The sequence below is a fragment of the Brachycentrus maculatus genome, unplaced genomic scaffold (assembly GCF_059751285.1).
Source record: "Brachycentrus maculatus isolate JH-2025_06_01 unplaced genomic scaffold, ASM5975128v1 h1tg000055l, whole genome shotgun sequence".
In the NCBI taxonomy this organism is placed as follows: domain Eukaryota; kingdom Metazoa; phylum Arthropoda; class Insecta; order Trichoptera; family Brachycentridae; genus Brachycentrus; species Brachycentrus maculatus.
The window spans coordinates 2860722-2868667 of record NW_028280809.1 but is presented as its reverse complement, the minus strand read 5'-3'; the positions used below and the strand labels follow the sequence as shown (position 1 = coordinate 2868667).

At 31.8% G+C, this 7946-nt stretch overlaps 1 protein-coding gene across 7 annotated transcripts in view; it reads left to right on the top strand.

Moving 5' to 3' along the window:
* The first annotated feature begins 5332 nt into the window (after positions 1-5332).
* Dys (Dystrophin) overlaps positions 5333-7946 on the top strand; it is a 762481-nt gene continuing 759867 nt past the window's right edge. For all 7 annotated transcript variants that reach the window (XM_088278115.1, XM_088278116.1, XM_088278111.1 and 4 more), the window contains exon 1: positions 5333-5425. The gene's annotated coding sequence lies outside the window, so the exon portion shown is untranslated. The remainder of the gene's footprint in view (positions 5426-7946) is intronic.

The following is a 7946-nucleotide window of genomic DNA, read 5'->3' as shown; positions in this document are numbered from 1 at the left end:
TTAATTAATTGAATACATACATATACTTATTTGTATTTAATTTCTATTTTTTTTATAATGTTAATATATAACCATAGATTTTAGTCTACCGGTTTCGAGACGTACCCGTCACTTCGTCAGGACAATCACTACACCATCATGAAAACAATAATACACGTCACTACTATAGCACTATTCACCTACTTACAACTACACAAAATGTTGATATAGAATTGATGACCTTTTACTGGTTATAATCAGCCTTTAACATCATAATTCTGGGTATTAACAGGGTTTATGATCTGTCATGGGCTGGTTTCCACATTTCCAGACTTCTATATTCTCCTTTATAGATGTTGAGATGTCAATTAAGATAACTCCTAAGTGGACAAATCAAGATTTGTGAACAAATATTTGAACACACTCAAAATATTGTCTAATTATATATTTTTGTATTGATCTATTTTAGTCAGCAAAAAATAATGTCTAAATTCACCTCTGAATTTTCTGACCACGGATAACATCCAAATGACGCGGACACTTATGTATTAGGTGGTACCGATTGTCTTTCAATGTCGTTGTAGCCTTTCGAGATTCCTAAAAAAAACCAATGTTCTTCCATAATATAATATGTAAACGATTAGAATGATAATTAGAATTTGTTAGAATATAATCAACAAGCAAATAATTTATTAACAACAAGCTATTATTTATAAAAAGCTACTTTTCATCTCACCAATAGATGTCTCTAGTAAAGTTCTAGTGATTCAAGAACTGGGTTTCTAAATTGGTTCATAACAAGCAAATAACCTCCCTTAAAATTTTATTTTATTTTAATTTAATAATAATAAATCTGGGAAAAAAATGTACTTATTCTTTTTACCAGTATAAGATTAAAACACTGTTTTCTTCTTCTAAACTTTATTCGCATCCGATGGTGCATAGGGCACTGTGTTGTATTAACGCAATGTTATCTTGATCGTTTCTTACATTAAGCCAAGGTGATGAATCCTGCGCTTCAGATACTAGTCTAGGGTAATATTAGAGGGAAAAAATATATATTTTGATCTCCACCCCTGGGAATAGAACCCAGGGCCTCCAGCACGGTAGCTAATCACGATAACTATGACACTACTACGCAGGCGGACAAAAATATTGTTTTACTTTTTGAAAACGTCAAACACGCGATACCTGTACGCCAAAGTTATACGTAGATTGATGGCATGTGACTATAGTTGTATTTAAAAAAATATATAGTTTGGTTTTCAACGAATTAAAATCTAAATTTTACTTGGTAAATACCACTTTTTCTAAAAATCAATTTTTCAGAGCTAGCCAACCATTTAATAGATAACGATCACACATATAAGAATAATAACCTAGAAATCATAAACTGCAACATTTTGAAACAATAGAAGTTTACAAAAATATATGTAATAGTAAACCCATAATTGACTATATGACAATAACTAAAGCTTCCTCTCCTGTTCTCTACGTTCCCACTAATAAAAAAATTATAATAAATATATTAAAATAAGAAACAGCTCCTACCTTCAACCTTCAACGACCCAAGGATACATATCTAAAATTTAGACTTATGCATACGGTGATTGGAATGCATTGAAAAACGTTTCACATAGATTTGTACAAGAAAGTGGTATTTATTCAATTAAAAATGGATGGATATACCACAAAGTGACTGCCGAATCAATTAATGAAATTATATGAAATCGTTCTTAACGGTCGAAAACTCGAAAATTAGTTTACTATATGTTCGCAGTTATTTTTTTTCCCAACAAATAGTGTATAGAGCACTGCATTCGACTGATGCAGTGTGAAATCAAGGTGATGTCCTGCACTTCAGTTGGCAGACTACCGTACCAAACTAAATATTATATATTCTAGCAGATGACAGTCGGTTATAGCCTATTGTTATATGCTAGGTTCACTGGGTTCATCATTTAAACCACCAGAATGGTTTTAAATTGTTAAAATCCTTTTAGTTTCTGTTTTAAACAAACTGGTTTGAAACGTTTTAGACCCTCTTTACATGATACGGGTAACACAAAAGAGTTGCGGTTTTTTCTGGTTGTGTTATTAATATTTTTTTGTGCCCTTATATGGATTTTTAATTATTTATTTTCTCACTGTACAATACTTGTAGTATGTTTAAAAGCATACGACAAGTATTTTTAACATAGATGTATTTTTATACACATTTCAGGGACCAAGTAGGCTCAAATTCGATTATTTATTTTCTACAATAATTGTTTAAAAACACAATTCAAGTTTTCGAAGAATTGTCTTTTTTGTACACACTTTGAACCAAGTGGGTTGAAATTAATTTTTTTCTCAGTCAACAATACTTGTTTAAAAACGCAATTATTATTTTCTTTCTTTTTCGTATATATTTTAGGAACCAAGTGGATTGATTTGTAAAATTATTTATTTCCTCATTGTACAATAATTGTTTAAGAACGCACCACAAGTATTTTTAAAATTATTTTATTTTGTAGATATTTCATGAACCAAGCGTGTTCCAATTTTACTTATTTTTTTAAAATTTATACAATAAAATAAAATATATAATTTTATTTCATTGTTAAACAACACATTTTAAGTATTTTTAAAATAAGTATATTTTCAAAAAGGTACACATTTTAGGAACCACATTTTAACCGAACTGAATTTTAGGAACCTACGTTCAAATTTCAATTATTTATTTTCTCACTCTACAATAATTGTTTAAATACACACAAGTACTTTACGAAGTATTTTTAACATTAGTCTGTTTTTGTACACATTTCGGGACCCAAGTGAGCCGAGGAATGCATGAGTTCCATTCCATCTCTTTAATATGAGTATGGTCCGGCGAGATGCAAACCACAGGACACTTGAATAAGCATTTCCTCGAGGTATAAATTATCCGTCCTTGACACTCCAAGGTTTCATTTGCGGTCAGGAACAGTGAAAGTTCTCGTCAGACGCACGTTCTGCTTCATAATTTACACGAATTCATAAAAAATACCACAACAAATATTAAAAAATAAATAATAAACGTAGAAATAACACCGTCATTTTTACAGAATGACTCCAAACAATCTAACGCTTATTGTAGATAAAGATCTGTGAAAGCCTCGAAGGATAATCAAAGATTTTCAAAAACGTAACATCAATCGTTTACATCGAATTCAATTGCTTTGCAAATGAAACAATTTTTTACTACTTGGCGCATTTTGTAATTCTTCGGCAAAAGTTCTATACCAAACTCACCTTTCTGCTCTTTTATTTTCACCTTTTTGCGGTCGCATATCGCGTGATTGCGTTGCGCAATGGGAGAGGCTGGATGCTGGATGCACTCACCGCAGGATATAACCAAGATGTTAGAGTTATTACATATTGTATTTATGGCCTTTTGTTGCGATCTTCTTGCTGGCTGAAGCCACATTGCTAGCGGATTGCGTGTAAATCGTGATCAAATGCCCTGGAGGAAATTTACTCCTGTATTTTACGGTTGCTTCAAAAATATGAGCTCGCGCTTGTGAATCATGAATCCTAAAGAATTTCGATATTTTTTTTTATGTTAATATAATAAACAATATTGGGAAGAAAGATTGGATTCTTAACTAAAACTTTATAATAATTTGCAATGTAAGAATAAAATATTTTTATGAACTATCTGGATGATTTTTTAAAAATAATTTAGTATCGGAATGTGTAGTAATTATTATATTATAGATACTTTCACCAACCAAAATATTTTTTAAGTGAATCTTTATAGGGGGCGATCCAAATATCGATTATTGGACGAGAATTGAAAGTGAAATTTCAAGGACGCTTCACGTTTATTAGGCACATTTCGTTACATGAGAGAGAAGGAAGATATAACGCAGAGAGAAGGAGAAAGAGAGTTATACATTCCGACGCATGGAAGTGAAGCAAAATAGAGTGACGTATACACATCAATACAAAGCGATATTATTATATAAGATTAAATAAATTATGAACAAAACGCAAAAACTGAGTTCAAATGCGAGAAATGTTTGCAAAAAGACTGTGATCATAATAAAAAAATGAATTGTTATTTCAGTAAATAGTGGGGTGCGTTCGTTTTCACAATGATCAACGGCCCAACAATCAGAAATCCGAAGACCCGACCAATAAGGACCACGAGAATTCGTACTATTGAATTCCTTAAAAATTCAAACATTAAATTATTATCCTGCTAGTAATCTGCTCAATTCTGTCTACCTGTACCTTATTTCAGTTGGCTGTTTACTCGGTTCAACTGTGAAGGAAGTAGACCTGAGTAAACAAAAAAAACCCTCTAATATGATAACACTTTCGACGAGAGCAACCGAAACTAATACTATATTGTTTGTTTGCGAGAACGAGCCACTGCGTTAAAAGTATAATTTATATTTGTGTTTTGATGTTAGCAAAAACCTAATATTCTTGAATGAAAACAATTTTTTTAAACTAACTAACTAACTAACCATCACGCCGCTTCTCCGCAGGGGTAGGCAGAGAGAATAGAACGCCACACCACTCTGTCTGCAAACATTCTTCGCCTCTTCCACGTTCACGCATCTCCTCATACATATCCGCCGATTGTTACGACTGACCACTTTCAAGTATTTTAAAAACAAAGTAATTAATTAAATCAATTAAATTTTTCCTAAAAAGTAAATAATAAATATAATAAACGGGTAGGCAGATATCAAAATGAAGCATCAGTGACAATTTGCTAGAATTATTATTGAAATGATTTTAGAAGCCAAATTAAATTAATCAGACAAAATAAATACATAATTTATTCACGCAATAAATAATCCAATGTCTTCTCGTTGGAATCCAATCGGAAGACGGTTTTATACATTAATTTAATTTGTAAACGAATTATAATAAATCTTAGTTTGATCATAAATAAAAATAGCCTAACAAAAAGATAATTCTACATTATTCTAAACGAAGGTAAGTGAACAAATTTGTTTTATATAATTCGCTTCTCTTTCGTATCCGATGTCTCGAAATAAGTTATATTTTTTACCCGGTTTATGGTCCGAAGCGGTAAGTACTTCACAAGTAGACTCGGCAATAAACAAAAGTATGGCAAAATCGTGTCTTGCGCGCGAAGTTTGGACATCGTGCTGCTCGGGTAATCTTCAATTAATGCTTTTGGTCAATAAACCGACACATTGTCATTCAAACAAAGCCCCGTAAGTAAAAGAACATTCCGTGTAGAAACATTTCGCTTAAAATTATGTCTGAGTTCGTTGCTTTTTGATAAGTGTTCGCTGTTTTTCAACGCTTCCTCAACAAATCGTAATACGGTCTGTAAAGTGAGCTCTTCAGTTGGCAGAACGACGCGCGCGCGCCAGAACGTGTCCGGCTGACGAAAGAACGAAGCGAATTCGAATTTTGGAGCGAAATCCGAAAATATTAAGTATGAGAAGTCTCCTCGTATTCCGATTTCAAATTGCAATTGAATGGGAAGGTGTTCGAATATAAAAGCCGATCAATATGAGTGATAAAAAATAGTGAATAAATTAAGTTTTTTTTGTTTATTTGGCTGTTCTCTTCCTTCATTTAAGTCTGACCAATTAAAATTAATTGTCACGATTGTGTTTTATTAGTGTTAGTTAGCAGCGAAATGTGGTGCATAATTCGAGTTACAGTGAATTTATTTCAAAAGTGCTGCAATTCTACTGGATTCGCTAATGATAATCAACGTTGCCTAGAAAAATATATTAATTCCAAATAAATATAAAATTAGATAGGCTATCTAAATACTGATATGTTCGAGTGAAGAGGTGTATTTTATTTAACCTCTATCAAAGTACTTATTATTCGTAATATACAAATTTTATGATTATCTTCTTATATATATTAAAGATTAGCTATTGATAACAGATTACAGATAAACGTATTAATGAACCAAGGCTTATTTTAAATACTTTAATAATAATAAAAAATGGTGTAAAGATAAACAACATTATAATTCATGACAATTATTATTTTAACGGATAGCAAAATAAATATTAATTTGATCTAAAATTATTTAAAATGTAAGTATTTTTTGTTAACAGAGCTCAATCAGATTAAATTAAAATAAATCGATTTGTTAAAAACTATAAAATACACAGCCTAATTCATAATTGTTTGTCGCACTACAGTATAATTTATCAAATAGTTTGTAACTTAAATATGCAAAATGCTTCTAACTTCATTTGCTAAAATAAAAATTTAGGAAATATCTAATATCTAAATGAAAACGTGAAAACCAAAGGATAAAAAATATTGTATATGTCAATCATTAAATTATTTAAGTTAACTTTGTCTGTGCAACCATTCATTACTTTTCTCTTTTATGGATTGTAAAATCATAATAATCTTGTTGTTCATAATGTGGACAATAATAGCTTAATTATAGTATAACATACGTATATGTGGCATAATAACTGAGCAGTATACTTCATATATCGCTCACTCCTTTCAAGAACGTCATAAATCAAAAAACTTGATTTTTCAGGAGAACGTTTTTAAAGTTTAAAAATATAACACAATATATTAAAAAAAAATATCATGCCACTTATTGAACTTTTAAATATACAACAGATCAATTTAGGTAAAACCTGAAGGTTTTTTTCCATATGAAAAACATTTAGTATATTTAAAAAAAATAATTAAATAATACCTTTTCTTCAAAATGCAAAATCAAAAATTTGTGCCCTGTAGCGCGTAAATATTAAGATAAAAATATGCCTCTTTTGCTGGGATATAGTACATTTTCTAGGCATTCCGAAAACATGCACAACTGAAAATTGACGATTTTTGATTTATGACGTTATTGAAAGGAGTGAGCGATATGTAGATTTAAGGAATGTGTAAGTTCTCAGATGATTTAAATAATGTCAGAAAATGAAATGGTGGTTGGTTATGTTTACCTTCTACATCGCATGGGCAATTAAAAAAATATATAATACCAAAAAAAATCATAACAATATTGTATCTATTTTATTTACGTGGAGTTAAAAAAAAACTCTCAAAATGAATTGCAGTGGAAGATTGACAGTATTTTTCCATGACAAGGGTAGCTATTATTTAACTTATTGTTTCAACATGCCGCCACAGGTAACCAAATAATCGTGGTCCCCCAAAATACCCTTGTCAAAATATCCCACAAAGCGATGGATCCCGCAAAATAGCCTAACGCAAAAAAACCATAGGCAAACCAGGAAAAACAAATTAGCTCTCAGAAAATGGTTACTAAAGACAAAATGGATTCTGTTGCCCCGTTTCTCAAAAACAACCCAAATCAGCTATCAGCTTTCTTATATCAGCTGGCAATGTCAATCAATAAACATTTTTTGGCATAGCGTGAAGCAAGTAATAGGGCGTTTGTGCACTTCACGGAATTTTACCGTCCGACACTTCAGTTAGCGTTTTAAAACGATGATTGGCTTGTATTGGCTTGTGCTTTTGTGCATCTTTCTTCGGATCAGTGCTCTTGATCGGTGCGTAAACACGTTGCGCGTAAATTCGATCACGCTAAACTCTCGCAGTCGCTTTTATTTTTCAAACTGCCTTTCCGGACTGCCGGACTGCCGTCCGAAGAAAGATGGACAAAAGCACAAGCCAATCCAAGCCAATCATCCGTTTTATATGCTAACTGACGTGCCGGACGGTAAAATTCCGAGTAATTCCATGTAGTGCACAAACGCCCTTAGTCCGTTCATCTCCCGTTGAGTTTTCTGTGATATTATCATCACATAGGCATATAGGGATAAGTTCCCATGAATAGGCCTCAGCTGACAATCTAACCTACTCGATCCTCACCAAAAAGTTGCTTAGTTAGAATAAAATTCCTTGTACTCTATATAAGCCTTGTACATCTCAGGCAGGGCAAGTAATAACTGTAACTCAAATACATTTTTTTAAATACAATAAACATTGATCACGTTCTT